Source organism: Homarus americanus, unplaced genomic scaffold (genome assembly GCF_018991925.1).
Source record: "Homarus americanus isolate GMGI-L3 unplaced genomic scaffold, GMGI_Hamer_2.0 scaffold52627, whole genome shotgun sequence".
In the NCBI taxonomy this organism is placed as follows: Eukaryota; Metazoa; Arthropoda; class Malacostraca; order Decapoda; family Nephropidae; genus Homarus; species Homarus americanus.
The window spans coordinates 94,690-108,440 of record NW_024723866.1 but is presented as its reverse complement, the minus strand read 5'-3'; positions in this window follow the sequence as shown (position 1 = coordinate 108,440).

Sequence of the window (13,751 nt, the reverse complement as noted above, 5' to 3'; positions counted from 1 at the left end):
TATATAGTGTACTTATGCCTTTCTAATTTAATCTTTGATACTATAACTCTAATTTAACTTAGGATTATAGTGTTCTAACTTAATTTCTAACTATAACTGAAAATCATAGCTATAATGCTTTAATAAATAGAGTAATTATGCTGCTCTAACTTAACCTATAATTATACTGCTCCAGCGTAACTTCGAACTATAGTACTCAAAACAGTTGTAATCATAATACTCTAACTTAATTCACCACCCTTCTACCCTCTCTTAACCTACCCCTGCCCTTTCTACAACCCACACACACACACACACACACTTAGCTGGGGTCAGGGAGTGGTGCAGGGGGTCTCTACAAACATCGACACCGGCCACTGAGGTTTAACTACCCACTTGTAGAAACTTGTCAAGTAACATCTGGCACCCATCAAGTTACCCTCATCCTCCACCGCCTCTGGTATCTGGTGGCCAAGCTGCTGGTTTGGTTTGGTTGGGTTAGGTTAAGTGAGCTGTTGTGCAAGCCTGGCCGCCACCCCATCCCCTCCCTAACAACCGACGTAAATACCATCGTTGCCTAATCTAACCTATACTAACTCCTTAATACTTAACCCTACCCCTAACCCAACCAGCACTACCTAAATCTAACAATTTAAAAACCTAACACCAACCTAATATCACTCAACCTCCAACCTATAACCCATACTGACTGTAACAATTTAACCTAACCAAAACTAACCCAACCTAACCTAACCTGACCCATCTAACACTGATAAAAATGATGCTAAACTAATTTCATCCCATTAGTTTCGTATTTAATTCTTCGTATCACCTGAAGATTAGCCCCTCCTCCTCCCCCCAACAAGTTATTCCACCTTAGAATTAACAAGCCAAACTTAATCTAATTCTAACAACTTAATCCCTTCCAGTAGATTACGGTATTTAATCAACAGGTAAAACATCGTATGTGTGTGTGTGTGTGTGTGTGTGTGTGTGTGTGTGTGTGTGTGTGTGTGTTCTCATTTACACGCTCGTGATCGTCTTCCGACCAGCCGAAGATCAGACCACCAAACACCAGACCACCAAACACCAGACCACCAAACACCAGACCAACCAAACACCAGACCAACCAAACACCAGACCAACCAAACACCAGACCAACCAAACACCAGACCAACCAAACACCAGACCAGCAAACACTAGACCAGCCAAAAATCACAAAAACAAATATAAAAAAAAATGCCTCAGATGAGATAGACGGGCGTAAACAAACCAAGAGCCCAGCTAGACCCGCCACATTCCTTCTCCGTCTGTCAGCGAGATGACCCAGTCGTCTCTTGTATCTCGCTATGTTGTAATATCCTTCCTCATTCTTTCCATTGTGAGGATTATAATGTATCTTACTTCATATGTATTAATGAGGCCAGGTTATGGGTTAGGTGTCGGCATCATACATACATACATACATACATACATACATACATACATACATACATACATACATACAGTCTACGCGCCCCAAGAACACCTCAGTTTGTGAAAATGTCAGTGTGTGGGTAGGTGAACTTAAGTGTGTTTAGGGCCTCCAAACATAGAGTCCTATTTCCTTTCCGTTACTTGGTTGTGTTCCTGAACTGTTCTGTGTGTAGGATTTTTTTTGTCAGAACGGGGTGGTGATTGCCGGGGTGAGTGATTGCGGGGTAGGGAGGTGGTGAAGGAAGAGGGTAGGTGCTGGGGAGGGGTGCTGGTGGAGGAGGTAGGTGCTGGGGGTGGTGCTGGTGGAAGGAGGAGGGTAGGTGCTGGGGGGGTGGTGCTGGTGGAAGGAGGAGGGGTAGGTGCTGGGAGGGGTGGTGCTGGTGGAAGGAGGGTAGGTGCTGGGGAGGGTGGTGCAGGTGGAAGGAGGGTGGTGCTGGTGGAGGGTGGAGGTGCTGAGGAGGGGTGGTGCTGGTGGAAGGAAGAGGGGTAGGTGCTGGGGAGGGTGGTGCTGGTGGAAGGAGGGGTGGTGCTGGTGGAAGGAGGAGGGTAGGTGCTGGTGATGGGGATAGGAAGGGGGCAGTTTGGAAGTGGTGACAATTTCAAGCAAGTTAAGGGTGTTTCTGTCTGTCTGTCTACGTCAATTATGTGACTCTGTCTCTTTTGTACCTCTTGGTAAATGTCTGGTTGTGTTATGGAGATTATTTTCATTTCCTGCATTTTCCAATCTTCTGTCACCCACCTCACATCCTGAACCTCAAATCTTCTGTCACTCACCTCACCGACCCAATCTTCTGTCACCACCCTCAAGGCCTCCAATCTTCTGTCACTCACCTCACAGACCTCCAATCTTCTGTCACTCACCTCACAGACCTCCAATCTCTGTCACTCACCCCACAGACACTCAAATCTTCTGTCACTCACCCACAGACAGTCCAATCTTCGTCATTTACCCCACAGACACTCCAATCTTCTGACACTCACCCCACAGACACTCCAATCTCCTGTCACTCACCCCACAGACACTCCATCTTTGTCACTCCTCACAGACAATCCAATCTTCTGTCACTCACCCCACAGACACTCCATCTTCTGTCACTCACCTCACAGACAATCCAATCTTCTGTCACTCACCTCAGAACCTCCATCTTCTGTCACTCACCTCCACAGACACTCCAATCTTCTGTCACTCACCTCACAGACCTCCACTCTTCTGTCCTCACCCCCCACAGACCTCCAATCTTCTGTCACTCACCTCACAGACACTCCAATCTTCTGTCACTCACCCCAAGACCTCCAATCTTCTGTCACTCACCTCACAGACCTCCAATCTTCTGTCCACTCACCTCACAGACACTCCAATCTTCTGTCACTCACCCCCACAGACACTCCACTCTTCTGTCACTCACCCCAGAACCTCCAATCTTCTGTCACTCACCTCACAGACACTCCAATCTTCTGTCACCACCTCCAGACACTCCAATCTTCTGTCACTCACCCCAGAACCCCAATCTTCTGCCACTCACCTCCAGAACCTCCAATCTTCTGTCACTCACCCTGAACCTCCAATCTTCTGACCTCACCCCACAGACACTCCAATCTTCTGTCCACTCACCCCCAGACACTCCAATCTTCTGTCACTCCACCTCACAGACACTCCAATCTTCTGTCACTCACCCCACAGACACTCCAATCTTCTGCCACTCACCTCCAGAACCTCCAATCTTCTGTCCTCCACCTCACAGACACTCCAATCTTCTGTCACTCACCCCCCTAGACACTCCAATCTTCTGTCACTCACCCCACAGACCTCCAATCTTCTGTCACTCACCTCCACAGACACTCCAATCTTCTGTCACTCACCTCCACAGACACTCCAATCTTCTGTCACTCACCCCTCCACAGACACTCCAATCTTCTGTCACTCCCCTCAGACACTCAATCTCTGTCCTCACCTCAGAACACTCCAATCTTCTGTCACTCACCTCACAGAACCTCAATCTTCTGTCACTCACCTCACAGACCTCCAATCTTCTGTCACCCACCCCACAGACACTCCAATCTTCTGTCACTCACCCCACAGACACTCCAATCTTCTGTCACCACAGACACTCCAATCTTCTGTCACCACCACAGACACTCCAATCTTCACCTCACCCCACAGACACTCCAATCTTCTGTCACACCCCACTCACAGACACCAATCTTCTGTCACCACCCCACAGACACTAATCTCTGTCACTCACCACAGACACCCAATCTTCTGTCACTCACCCCACAGACACTCCACCTTCTGTCACTCACCTCACAGACACTCCAATCTTCTGTCACTCACCTCAGACACTCCAATCTCTGTCACTCACCTCACAGACACCTAATCTTCTGACACCACCCCACAGACACTCCAATCTTCTGTCACTCACCCCACAGACACTCCAATCTTCTGTCACCACCAGACACCCAATCTTCTGTCACCACCCCACAGACACTCCAATCTTCTGTCACCACCCTCACAGACACTCCAATCTTCTGTCACTCACCCTCACAGACACTCCAATCTTCTGTCACTCACCCCACAGACACCCAATCTTCTGTCACCAACCTCACAGACACTCCAATCTTCTGTCACTACCCCACAGACACCCAATCTTCTGTCACTCACCCCACAGACACTCCAATCTTCACTCACCTCACAGACACCCAATCTTCTGTCACCACCCCACAGACACTCCAATCTTCTGTCACCACCCCACAGACACTCCAATCTTCTGTCACCACCCCACAGACACCCCAATCTTCTGTCACTCACCCCACAGACACTCCAATCTTCTGTCACCACCCCACAGACACTCCAATCTTCTGTCACTCACCCCACAGACACTCCAATCTTCTGTCACTCACCACAGACACTCCAATCTTCTCTGTCTACCACCTACAGACACTCCAATCTTCTGTCACTCACCCACAGACACCCAATCTTCTGTCACTTCACCCCCACAGACACCTTAACCTCTGTCACCACCCCACAGACACCCAATCTTCTGTCACTCACCCCACAGAACTCCAATCTCTGTCACTCACCCCACAGACACTCCAACTTCTGTCACCAACCCACAGACACTCCAATCCTTCTGTCACTCACCTCAAGTCCACCCAAATCACTTCTGTCTCTCCAACTAAATACACAAACATAAAAACACATAAAAACATACAGAAAAAAGCACATTAATGAACCCAAACAAATCCCACATCCTTGTACACGACTACTCATAACCTCTGTGTCCCCCCCGGTGTCCCCCTCTCGTGTCAACTGACCTGTCTGCCCCTCAGCCTCACAACCCTCCAGATCAAAGACGTTCACCCCCATCACCCCTCCCCCAGGAAACATCTCCGGCTCCAACATCAAAGTGAACCGCAAACACATTTTAATTTTTCCCGGCTCTTCCACTGACTCCCAGGTCCCCACATACTGTCACATTCCTCTTTCTCCCCTGAACGACGTAATAAACAGCACACAAGACTGAGTAGAGACACACACACACACACACACACACACACACACACACACACACACACACACACACACACACACACACACACACAACACACACACACACACACACCCTTAGACGTGTCATAAGACGCTCATAATTACCATATCACTGTACCACTTATGGTGACATAGACGTCCCTGTAGAGAGTAAGGCTGTCAGTAATAGGAGAAGAATAGGATGTATGTATTTGATTTTTAACCCATTATACAAAGAGAATTATTATCATCATCACCAATCATCATCATCACCACCATCATCATCATCACATCATCATCACCATCACCATCATCATCATCATCATCATCACCATCATCACCATCATCATCATCATCATCATCATCATCATCATCTCATCACCACTATCATCATCATCATCATCACCTCATCACTCATCATCATCACCATCATCACTCACCATCTATCATCACTACCATCATCATCATTTATTACAGGTAAACTTGGCTTCTTCCACACTTCAAGGTAAACCACAAGCTAATATTCAACCCCAAACATGCTGTTACTGACCCTCTCAGCCCCACACACACTTACCGACGACACAAACACATTAAAACCGATTATTAATATTGTGAATTAGTTTGTTTCTAAAGGCTCCGGTCGTCAAAAAAATGGGGTCCTTAAGTAAAATCTGTGTATCTATAAAACTATCAAAATAAACTACGGTATTTCAAGTCGAGAGAAACAGACTAATACAGCCCCGTTAACACATAAATTAAGGTCAACACAACATTATACGCTCCTCCATACAAGCACGTACAGTACAGTGCCCTGGGTACCTGGTCGGATATTCAGAGCTTCCGGCCACACACAGAACCAAGTCGCTCCTCACACTAGTTTCAGGGGGAGGGGGAGGGTGCCCCCCCCTCTCCCCTCCCCATGTCACCTACATCCTCGTGATTGACACAGGTACAGGTCGGTAAAACCATTCGATATATCCGTCTGTCTTGCCTAACACTGCCCCCCTCTCTCGTAGAGTGTGCGTGTCAGATTCACCCCACAGAACAAGCGACAATTTTATAGTTTTTTGTCGCGTGCCATTACCCACAAGAGCCCCGTAAGCTCCGTACCTTTAATACCACACCACCACCAACCATCACCAGTATCTATCCATCTTCCTTCTCCGTTTCTTCCTTCATCATCATTTTCCTCCATTATCTCTTTGTTTCTTATTCACCGTCTTTCACCTCCTTCCTCCTATTGATGTCATCTTCCTCTTCCTTATACTCTTCCCAGTTAAGCCAGGCTAGTCCCTCCGATCATGCACGTCACCCAGCCCCTTCCACACACGTCACCCAACCACACTCATCATCCAGCCTCCCCTCCACACACGTCACCCAACCCTCCCCCCCCACACACGTCACCCAACCCCTCCCCCCACGCACGCCACCCAGCCCCTCCATATACGTCATCCAGACGATTCCGTCACATTTCTAGGGTTCAACTTTTCATCATCTTCCTCTCTCTTCTTTCCTTCTCCCTTCCTTCTTTCTTGTGTACTCTCTCTGTTTTGCGTTTCGTTATAAATGTTTCTCTCTTTACATTTTTCACCGTCGTTCCTACCATTACCCTCTTCCTTTTCTTTCCCTCACTACCTCCATTTCTTTTCCTTCCTTCCCTCTCTCTCTCACACTGCTTCTCTATCAACATTCATTACCTCACCCCTCCCCCCTGAAGGCAGCTGCTGGGCTCCCTATCGAGTTACAACACACAACGACTGGTAATGGCACTTCCTGAGGTCCTCGAACTCAACAACGGGACACCTCAACCTCTCACCACCTCCTCTCCCTCCTCTCTACCTCCTCCCCAGTCATGTTAACCTAACCTCATCCACAGTCATGTTAACCTCCCCTTCACTCCCAGTTATGTTAACCTCCCTCTTCACCCCCCAGTTATGTTAACCTCCTCCTCCCCCAGTCATGTTAAACTCCCTTCCTCTTAACCTCTTCCATCTCCTTCCCTCACCTATCTCAACCTTTCCCCCTCTCTCCCGAGTCATTTTAACTTCTCCTACCCAGCCATCTTAACCTCCCCCTTCCCACTAATCACATCCTGCCCCTTCCCTTCCTTAAACCAATCTCACCCCACCCACACACGGCCCGGAAGCTGCCCATCACCGCCATCACCCCATCACCGCCACCACCTTCTCCCCTTATATCACAGCTCATCATCACCATTTTCCTAGTAGTATCCCCTTCCCTCCCCACCTACCCTTCCCCACCCCACCTCTCCTCCCCACACCCAAACACTAAAAATTACTAATCATTATCTTTTTTATTTTTTACTTCTTCACACCACCATCCACATCAACCCAGGGAGTCTTCTTCATATTCGTCATCTTTCCTCTCCTTCATTTCCAATCCACTGACCAACATCCAATATTCGCCGTAACACTTAACACGATTCTATCTCAAACAATAAACACATGAAAGTCATCCCCATAAACATGACTGATCGTTAAGGACAGTGTGTGTATATATAGCCAATGTATATTAAGCCTTCAGTATATATGAGACAACGTTCCCGGCATTGCATTCTACTGCTCTCACTTTTTTAACCCATTTACAACTGGGTGGACTAAGAGTGCCCTGGGATCGAACTAGCTACCCCTAGAACAAGAAGCAAGAACTGTAGCCACTCAACCACCACATCAACACCCTTGAAAACATCCGTGAAATCAGTATAGCAAACAGTAAACCACCACAAAAAAACAGACTTGGATTACCACCCTGGGGAACCTACCGTCAGAATTCACTTCGAGCTTGGAAGAACTGGACTCAACTTTCTCATCCTCTGTTCTTTATTACCACGGCGTAATCTCCCATATCACTGTATCATCAAAGACCCAATCTGGACTGAGCTTCCCACGCGCTTCTGAAGATCGCGTGACAGGAAGTATAGAAGAGGCGAACGATATCCCTTAATCAATTTTCCCAGTGACGCTACTGTTTTCACTGACTGCCGCTAACGTTCACGGAACACGATACTCTGTGTGTGTAGCAGACGTTTATGGTATATCTCTGGACCCATATACCAATGTTAAACCAACAGTGAACCTCAGCACTTCCAGACAGTATGGTGCCGCCCGCCTTTGAATCCCTCCGATGACCCCTTATACACTGTACAAAAAACACGTCATCCCCAGCAGCCTTTCAACTCCTCTGGGAGATGAAACAACACCACAACATGGAGACGAAAGACAAGGAAACATTCAAGATCAATAAAACCCCGAGGTACTTTGTTGAGAGAAGAGAGAGAGAGAGGAGAGAGAGAGCAACAATTGTACGGTACAGTTTAAAATCAGACCACCAAAAGACACCAGACGAGAACCTCCCAAAACTATTGTTAAACCAGCCAAGTGTTGGAAATGATGATGGTACTACTGTGTGAGTATGTGTGTGTGTGTGTGTGTGTGTGTGTGTGTGTGTGTGTGTGTGTGTGTGTGTGTGTGTGTGTGTGTGTGTGTGTATGGTTGTTTATGAACATGATAGCAGAGGTGAGGGAACGTGGACGGATTAGACGATGATGTTGTATGGAGATAACGAACACAGAGGAGGAGGAAAGAGAGATAAACCTGGGGGGAGAGGGGGGAGAGGTGGGGGTAGGGGGAGGGAGGCAGGAGAGATAAAAAAAGGGGGGATGATGTTGACAGCTAAGGTGATGAAGAATAAATGGTGGACGTAGATAGAATGACTTACCCCCCAAAAAAATAAATTAAAGGGTGAATAATGTAGATAGGGACTGGGTGAGGGGAAGGGTGAGAAGGGTGACAGAGGGGGTGAGGGAAATGGTGAGGCGAGGAGGAGGGAGGTGGTGAGGGTAAATACTGAGAGGTGAGTAAGAACTTGTGGATAAAACGAGGAAGAGGAGGAACACACCCAGGAAGACAAGGAAGAGGAAGAAGACACCAGGAAGAGGAGGAAGACACCCAGGAAGACAAGGAAGAGGAAGAAGACACCCAGGAAGAGGAGGAAGACACCCAGGAAGACAAGGAAAGAAGAAGACACCCAGAAGAGGAGGAAGACACCCAGAAAGAAGAAAAAACACGAGGATGAGGAGGAAGACACCCAGGAAGACAAGGAGAAGACACCCAGGAAGAGGAGGAACACACCCAGGAAGAGGGAAGGAGTCATCATTGTAGTGGTACTCGCCTCGGCCATCACGACACAACCTGCTCTCAGTTATGGCGGTGCTCGTCTTCCGTTGGGTGGCATTTCCTCACAGTTCCCGCTCACAGCTACCCATCCATTCATCCATCCACTCAACCATCCATTCACTCGCCCACCCATTCATCCACTCAACCATCCAGTCACTTTATCACCTGTCCATCAACCCGCCAAACCATCCATCCACCCATCCAACCACTCATCCACACACTCACCCATCCATCCACTCATCCAAACCATCCATCCACCCACCCAAACCATACCATCCACCCACCCAAACCATCCATCCACACATCCAACCACTCATCCACACACTCACCCATCCATCCATCCACCCACCCAAACCATCCATCCACACACCCAAACCATCCAACCACTCATCCACACACCCACCCATCCATTCACTCATCCAACCACCCATCCACACACCTACCCATCCATCCACTCATCCAACCATCCATCCACCCACTCAACCATCCGTCCATCTACCCGCCCACCCACAAAACTGAAACCGGCACCGGATACTTATGCTGTATAACCACTCAGTCAAGCTATACACCACCACCACCACCACCACTCCAGCCTACCACCACCAGCATCCCCCTCTTACCACCACCACACACCTACTACTACTACCACCATCCATCAAAATCAACTCCCCACGACCACCACTAACCCTCCTTCACCCCCCCCAAGGACCGTCACCACGACTTTCTGCACTTTGTACTGTTTACTAATGAGTATATACCTGCACTGTCTAATATACCTGTTGAACCAATGTGAATAAATACAGTATGTATGTATGTATGTATGTATGTATGTATGTATGTATGTATGTATGTATGTATGTATGTAATCATCCATCTCCCTCCTCCCCAGCCATCTACAGAGGTCGGCCACAGCGGTAACTGACTGCCCTTCTTCACCCAATAGGAACAAACCCACGACAGAGAGCATAATCCCCTCACCGTAGGCACCGCCCACCTACTCTTCCTCCTCACTCTGCTCTCACTCACTCACTCACCCACCCACTCACTCACTCACTCACTCACATGTATTTTCCATTGACTTGGTACTGTACTGTATAAGCAAGCAGCCGCCGTGTGATCGTTATGTATTGACACTCAGTCGATACTTTAAGGCTGCAGCTCATAGGGCTTCTCAAGCAGACGTAAAAGTTTTCACATCATTACGGATCACTTGTGTACAATTTCGCCTTTAGATTAAACACACACTGATGGCAACGCCACACACACACACTGATGGCAACGCCACACACATACACTGATGGTAACGTTATACACACACTGATGGTAACGTTACACACACTGATGGTAACGTTATACACACACTGATGGTAACGTTACACACACACTGATGGTAATGTAACACACACTGATGGTAACGTTACACACACTGATGGTAACTTTACACACACTGATGGTAACGTAACACACACTGATGGTAACGTCACACACTGATGGTAACGTAACACACACTTGATGATAACTTTACACACACTGATGGTAACGTAACACACACTGATGGTAATGTAACACACACTGATGGTAACGTCACACACTGATGGTAACGTAACACACACTTGATGATAACTTTACACACACTGATGGTAACGTTACACACACACTGATGGTAATGTAACACACACTGATGGTAACGTCACACACTGATGGTAACGTAACACACACTTGATGATAACTTTACACACACTGATGGTAACGTTACACACACACTGATGGTAATGTAACACACACTGATGGTAACGTAACACACACTTGATGATAACTTTACACACACTGATGGTAACGTTACACACACACTGATGATAATGTAACACACACTGATGGTAACGTTACACACACTGATGGTAACTTTACACACACTGAAGGTAACGTAACACACACTGATGACATTACACACTGATGGTAACTACACACTGATGGTAACGTAACACACTGATGGTAACGTTACACACTGAAACTTTACACACACTGATGGTAACGTAACACTGATGGTAACGTAACACACACTGAAGGTAACGTTACACTGATGGTAACGTAACACACTGGAATAACACACACTGATGGTAACATAACACACTGATGTAACACACTGGTAACGTAACACACATACTGGTAACGTAACACACTGATGGTAACGTTACACACCTGATGGTAACGTAACACACTGGAGTAACGTAACACACTGATGGTAACGTACTCACATTGATGGTAACGTCACACACACTGATGTAACGTAACACACTGATGGTAACGTTAACACACTGATGGTAACGTTACACACTGAAGGTAACGTAACACACTGATGGTAAACGTAACACACACTGATGGTAACGTACTCATTGATGGTAACGTCACACACTGATGGTAACGTAACACACACGATGGTAACGTAACACTGATGGTAACGTAACACACACTGAAGGTAACGTAACACACACAGTGGTAACATTATCACATTGATGGTAACGTCACACCTGATGGTAACGAACACACTGATGGTAACGTAACACACTGATGGTAACGTTACACACACGCATGATAACGTAAACACACTGAAGGTAACGTAACACACACTGATGGTAACATTACTCATGATGGTAACGTCACACTGATGGTAACGTAACACACTGATGGTAACGTAACACACTGATGGTAACGTTACACTAAAACGTAACACACACTGATGGTATTACTCACATGATGGTAACGTCACACACTGATGGTAAGGTTACTCACATTGATGGTAACGTCACACTGATGGTAACTTACTCATGATGTAACTCACTGATGGTAACGTTACACACACTGATGGTAACGTAACACACACTGATGGTAACGTTACACACAGATGATAACGTTACACACTGATGGTAACGTTACACACACACTGATGGTAACGTAACACACTGATGGTAATATTATACACACAGATGGTAACGTAACACACACTGATGGTAACGTAACACACACTGATGGTTTAAACGTTGTGACGGTCTATCTTTAGCGGAGTCAAGATAAGGCTTCACCACCAGACAGCAGCAGCATCGTCTGGTGGTGGTGGTGGTGGTAGTCACAACACCTGGCCGCCTCCTGTTTCACCTGGCTCACCCCCCTGTCCCTCCCCCCACACCAATGACACCTGCCTATAACCCACCCACCACCACCTGCGACACACTAGGTTAATTAGCTTCACCTGGCTATACCATCTACCTCCTCCCCTATCACAAGGTATTCCTAACACCTTCTACCTTGACACTTCGAATCTGAATATACATCCTCTCTCTCTCTCTCTCTCTCTCTCTCTCTCTCTCTCTCTCTCTCTCTCCATCAAAAATTAGTAATATTATGAATTATACACATTTAAATCTCCTTTACATCATTTTGTCAATTTGTACTCTGGGATCCCATGACCTTAACTGTATTCATGTTACTGACCCTCTGACCTTCGCCTACCTACCCCCCTACCGTCCTCTACCCTCCCGTCCCCTCCTCCCCCTCTCTCCACCTTTAGATTGGCACAGAATTATCTCATTTGATTTCGGTACAGCTTCGAAAAGTGCACAGGAACTACTTTTATTGTATCCGTGACTGAACCTGACCTGATCTAACCAAACCAAACCAAACCAAAACCTAACCCAACCTAACCTAACCGTGACTGTACCTAATACCCAGAAGTGATTTTATTCTATCGGTTTCGTCTGAGATAATTAGGAACTTGATTGATTCACGGAAGAGTTGATGGTTCGTGACTGGCGAGGCTTCATGATCCACTGCTTCCCCCACCCCTCCTCCCCTCCACCTCCCCCAAGCCTCAATTTCCCTTTCCTGAACCAGTGAACCAACACCCACCTACCCTCCACCACCACCCACCCTACCCTCACCACCACCCACCTATCCCTCACCACCACCCACCTCCCTCCACCAGCACCCACCCTATCCCTCCACCACCACCCACCTACCCTCCACCACCACCCACCTATCCCTCCACCACAACCCCACCTACCCTCCACCACCACCCACCCTACCCTCCACCACCACCCCCTGCCCTCCACCACAACCCACCCCTACCCCCCCACCACCACCACCTATCCCTCCACCACCACCCACCTACCCCTCCACCACCCCCAACCTACCTTCACATGCCCATTACCACTGAAATTGAAGCAGCTCATTTAACCAGAATAATACAAAGTAAACAACAGCATCATCAACAACATGACCGTTAAGTTTTTGTGTGCTAAACCTCATCCTAAAAGACACCTGATAAATACTGTACATTTACCTGAAGAAAATTACTAAACATTACAAATTAATCATTTCCCCCACAACTCACACTCCCAACACCTCTCCATCTACCACTCACCTCCTCCTCCATCACGCCCCCATCACCCCACCTTCTCCAATCACCCCCACCTTCTGAGTATCCTTGACCACCACCACCTGATCAACATACACCATATGGTCCTGGAAATCCTAACTCGTCCCTATACCACCCCACCCCCCCACCTCCTCTCCCCCCC